The sequence below is a fragment of the Rutidosis leptorrhynchoides genome, chromosome 3 (genome assembly GCF_046630445.1).
Source record: "Rutidosis leptorrhynchoides isolate AG116_Rl617_1_P2 chromosome 3, CSIRO_AGI_Rlap_v1, whole genome shotgun sequence".
Taxonomy (NCBI): Eukaryota; Viridiplantae; Streptophyta; class Magnoliopsida; order Asterales; family Asteraceae; genus Rutidosis; species Rutidosis leptorrhynchoides.
The window spans coordinates 681,968,090-681,973,674 of record NC_092335.1 but is presented as its reverse complement, the minus strand read 5'-3'; the positions used below and the strand labels follow the sequence as shown (position 1 = coordinate 681,973,674).

Here is a 5,585-nt window from a genome sequence, read left to right as displayed (position 1 = left end):
ATTAAAAGAGAAGCTTAAATGAGTAATAATGTTTTCAAATATTTAATCTTGACCATTCATTCAAGCAAAAAAATTAATCATAACCGTTAGATTGATTGTTGAAAAGATTATTACATAATACATTTTTCAATTTAATAATGACAATAATAACCTCATGTTAACTTTAATTTACAAATTTACAATTTGAATTGAAAATCAAATTCTAAATTACATTTAAAATCGCATCAGTTTTCAACCATCTGTCAAGAAAATCGGATTCCTTATTGAGAAATTAATAAATTAATAAATTTAAGAAAATTCCATATTTAGATTTGTTTTAAAATTGGAAATATGTTTAACTATTAAATTAACAATTCCAAGAAATAAATGCCAAAAAAAAAAAAAAAAAGTCAAAAATTCAATCGGTTACATATCTTTAAACATTCCATATCACCAACATTAATTAATTATCTTCTTCAACCTTCCATCATCATCGCAAACAGAAAGTATCTTCACCCAAAAAAACTCTTAATTAATTTCGATCAATCATTCAATCATGTCGTATGTATCGATCGTCCAGGGATGAAATTATACAAACAACCGCGTTGACGAAATGTTGACCTAATTCGAAACTTCCTCAAATTTGGTCACGATTTGTAATCAAAAATCCGTATATCACTCCTACTTTGTTACACAACTTGAATGACAAACTCAATCCATTCCAATATTATCTCATAAGATACGATTTCATCCACAAAACTTTCCCACCAAATTTTCAATTTCAAAATTGACTCAAGATAGACTATAAAAGGAGAGCATTCCTTATTGATTTCGTATCACTTATCATAAACAACTCAGTAAAAAGAATTTTCTTTTATAAAGGGAGGATAAATCTACGGGAGGATACATTTATTTACATAAATTTTATTTATTTTTATTTTGCAGAAGCGGGCAAAGGGAGGATAAATCTACGGGACTTAATTACGGAATAGATGCTTCACATGATTTTACTTGGAACGATGAGGAGATGGTGCATATGATTCAGTTCTTTGATAGTGATGGAGATGGGAAGGTTAGTACATCCTCTTAAATTTGTTTATTATTCATTATCTTTGTAAAAATTAGGATATATGCCATATTAGTTACCTATTAGTTCTTTTAGTTTCATGCAGAGGTGGCAAAATTAACCCGTTTATTTGTAATATGTGTTGATTAGGGTTGTGTGATATTTGTAACGGATTTAATGGGTTGAACTAACTGATGTTTTAAGATGAATGGGTTGTGTAAACAGAGATGATAAACAATCGGTAAATAATTGTTTATAAAGGTTACAATGGCCAAAACTAACTAATCTAATAAGAGCCTTATACTAATTAAAATACTATCTGACTTATTATATACTGAAAATTATGAAGATATTTCAAGTTAAATTATTTCTGCAATATCATACTTTTTGTGATTGTGATTGTATATGGCATATATGTATGAACTTAAATAAATATAGGTAAAAGGTTTGATGAATGGTTGGCCTAACTGTTTAGCCGTTATAACCGAAACTAACTAATTAGTTTTATTAGCTACTCTTACTGGGGCCAGTTTTGTGCATTGACTATTGTCTTGTGTGTGTCTGATGGGCAGCTAAGTCTTGATGATTTCACTAAGATTGTCGAGCGATGCAACATGAGACAAGGGTCTGATAATACAAACTTCATCATGAGCATGAATATTGCAATATGCAATTTGTTAGACGAACCGAGAATCTAGCCTCATGTCAATGCGTAATGAGATGGTAACTATTGTTTTGTCAATTTTATGCTTAGTATACGATAAAAGATAGAATGGTTTAATTGTTTTGACAATTTTATGCTTTGTATAAGATAGAAGATGAATGAAGATGAAGTTGCAAAAGGTTCTGTTGTTTAACATATTTAACGTCAAGTTCAATGGTTAACCAATGTTAAAATCTCTTTAGATTGCGGTTGGAACCATGATCTCACACGGTATTATATTTGTCATGTTAATACTTATTATCATTATCAAAAGATATGCAATACATTTATTCCATTTATTTAGGATTTCAAGTATCCTGTTTTATAAATAAAAAATACTTTAATTATATAATAAAAAAATCGATTGATACGCAATAATAAAATGATCGAATATTTAATGAGTAATAAAAGTAATTGAATTATGGTTTGAAAATTTTGCAACCATCAGGTCAAAGTTATCTTTCTCCATAACCATTAATCACTTTGTTCAATTGTCGATGCATCATAATATCATCGTTGTTTTTAGGGATGATTCAGAGTTAAATCATCGAAGTTATTTCGGATTCTAAAATGGGCATCAGGTCTTCTTGATCGGTTTCTTTCAATTTTATTCTAAAAAAATTATGTGATTACATTTTATAAATATTTTATGCCTACAATTTTTGTTTCTGTTTGTAATAACAGATTGGTTTGAAGGGTAAGGAAGCAAATTTTGCGGGTCTTTAATACACCAATCGGAAGATGGAATTGAAATTGTTAAATTATCCAGATGATACTATCGTTTAAGAATGCTCGCGGTTGATCAATATGCTTACTTGTGCATTATTATCATCTTTGAATATGATATGGGTTTGAAGCCAATGTGTTATTTAGGATATCAAGAATTGCATATATCAGTAATGTTTGATGAAATATTTTTATGTAAAATTGGAATATGTATTACTTTATTAGTTTATATTGATCTACATCTGGATTATTGACATGATTATGGTTTGATTGGTTTCGTTAGGTTTCTTGCTGACCAGTCTTTGGTCCCTACAAATATAAGATGCAGGCCATTTTTTGAAGAGTTACAGCTACATGATGATGAGCAAGGGTGCTTTTGTTTTTGTTCATATGGACCATATTCTAAAGATGATGAACTATGTCTTCTAAAATGAAATGTTGATCGGGCAACAAGTCACTCTGATTCAAACTCTATTTCTACCAATTCATATTTTTTGCAGGTGCATTACGTATTTCTACTATGAAATTGATGGCGGTACTCACAGTTAGATTGAATATCATTTAATCACCGATGGAAAGCTATACCTATATAATGTTTATTTATTTATTTTGCAGGTATTTTATTTTAAAATGAATTTTTGTGCATTGTTACATTTGAATATCATTACTAATTTATATTATTTCTACTTTACTATAAAAAAAAAATCTCCTTAAAAAGTTCCCGCGAATTCGCGGGTCTTTGACTAGTAATAGATCAAATGACCCGAAAACGTAACATAAGTTACACGATTTGTCAACAAAGATAATATAGGTTTTGCTAATGCCCGAAAATGATTATGTGTTTCAATTTTTGTTCGAAAAGAATTATGATGTGAAAAAATGTGCAATTAGGGTAATATCGTCAATTCATTAACGACCGTTAGTCAAATTTCGTTAAGTGCTCACATGTGAGGCACAAAATTACACGATTGGTCCCTCAACCTTATATAAAAATAGAAAAAATGATAATACATAATTATTTTTTAAAAGAAATTAAAATTATAATTATATTTTTTATTTAATATTATTACTTTTTAATAAACACAAAAAATTAATTTTTTAAAAAAATAATAACTAATTTTTTTAAATATAAAATAAGTAAGTATTTTTTTAAATTTTTATTAAATTTTAATTATTTAGATTTATTACTTATTTATTTATTATTTATTTATATTTTATTTTTTTATAAGGTTCAGTGACCAATCCTGTAATTTTTCCCTCACATATCAAGCACATGTGAGTACTTAACACAATTTGATTAACGATCGTTAATGAATTTGACGATATTACTTTAATTGAACTTTTAATCAAGTGATAATATTTTTCGGGCGAAAACTAAAAGACGTAATCTTTTTCAGGCATGAGCAAAACCGTGTATTTCTTTGGGTGTTAAAACTTTCATCTTTATCGTACAATTCACAAATTCTTAAAACTATATCGAACATTTGTAACATAGCTTTAGGCGAAAGATATATGGAGAAAGTAAAGAGTTTGTGAAAATAGTAACTTGTAAAATGTTACTATACTAGTTTTTCAACCCTCGCTTTGCTCCGGGGTTCGGTTTCCAATGTATTTTATTATGTTTATTTTGCAAAATTATTTCGTGGCTAACGATGATGTCGTTGAAGCGCAACTCGAGTCGAATGAAAAAGTATAACCCGTCAAAGATGTAGATGTTATCTTAAATTAACAATATATGTGTATTTCCGTGTTTCGCTATGGAGTTGTTGACTTTTTAAAATTAAACGCAATTAACTCGTTAGCTTATATTAACACTTCGTATGATTTAAGAATAGAATATTTACTGAGTAATATCAAAAAAATTACTAAATAATTTTTTTAAAAAAAAAATTACTAAATAATTTTTTTTTTAAAAAAATAAGACCCATATGTATATGTTGTTAATAGATTTAAATAGGTATAGAGTCCATGAGGAAAAAATCAACGTGTATGAAAGGTGTACTCAAATATTTAGCATTTTTTAAAAAGCATTCCTTTTGCGTATAGTTAGTGACATTGTGTTCGTAAAATTATTTCGAGCTTAACGATGGTGTCGAAAAAATTTAACTCGTTGCGGGCGAGAAGATATGAAACGTTGAATATATTTGGGTGGAGTTTAGCTAAGATTTTTTGTGAAAATGTTGATTTAACACTTTACCCCCTGTTTGGGGGGTCGATATTAAATTTCAAACAAAGTGTGGGGGTTTTTTTGAAAAGAGAAAAATAATGAAAAGACAGAAACGCCCTCGGTACTATTCATGGATTTTGTCTAATAGTTAATATAGTAATAGTAACATAGAAAAATTAATGATTGAATTATAAAAAATAATATAAAACTCAAAAATAGTATCCGTTAGATGTAAAAAACTAGAAAATCAACTGTCGAATTCAAAGTTTCACTTCACATGTTGGATACCGAGGGAAATGAAAATAAGGTTGAAAATTCAAAGCAACGATGAGGCATTAGGATTGGCGTTCCGAAAGGGTGATGTCAAACAAACGAGCACTCTCACTCCTGATACTCTGTTGTAGCTCATGTGGTAGTGGTCTACCTCTCTTAGCGAGAGGACATGAATTCGACTCCCGTGGGGGTGCAACATTGCACACAAGGTTGTCCCTTTACCCTTGAATTCCATCCAAGGTTACGTGCCTTTCGCAAATCGCGTTGTGGGGGGCAGTGGGGGAGGGAGGGTTTTACCGCTCATACCCTCGGATTGGGTCGTGTGTCCTCCTGGCAGCAGTTGAGGGCGGGTTATGCAACTGCATGAGATGAACGCGTAGGTGGTTAAGTCTCCGTGGATGATCCTGTACTGTTGTTTATACATATATATATATATATATATATATATATATATATATATATATATATATATATATATATATATATATATATATATATATATATATATATATATATATATAATATACTTAATATACTATACATTAAAAGAAAAGACTAATTGAGATATACTAAAATATCAACTTATAATCTAGACCGTTGGATTCAATAAAAGACAACCATTACCCTCACTTCATCACCATAGATTCTAATTATAAGCTTATAACTATTTT

At 29.2% G+C, this 5,585-nt stretch overlaps 1 long non-coding RNA gene across 4 annotated transcripts; it reads left to right on the top strand.

Annotated features, from left to right (window-relative positions):
* Positions 1-436: 436 nt before the first annotated feature.
* On the top strand, positions 437-2,737 carry LOC139899441 (uncharacterized). Of its 4 annotated transcripts, none has more exons than XR_011777508.1 (5): positions 437-836; positions 925-1,051; positions 1,618-1,979; positions 2,275-2,329; positions 2,433-2,737. It is a non-coding gene; the product is annotated as an uncharacterized lncRNA (long non-coding RNA). The 4 variants fall into 4 exon arrangements; XR_011777506.1 differs by having other exon boundaries at positions 437-1,051; positions 1,618-1,768; positions 1,861-1,979; XR_011777507.1 differs by having other exon boundaries at positions 437-1,051; positions 1,618-1,768; positions 1,857-1,979.
* The last annotated feature ends 2,848 nt before the right edge of the window (positions 2,738-5,585 follow it).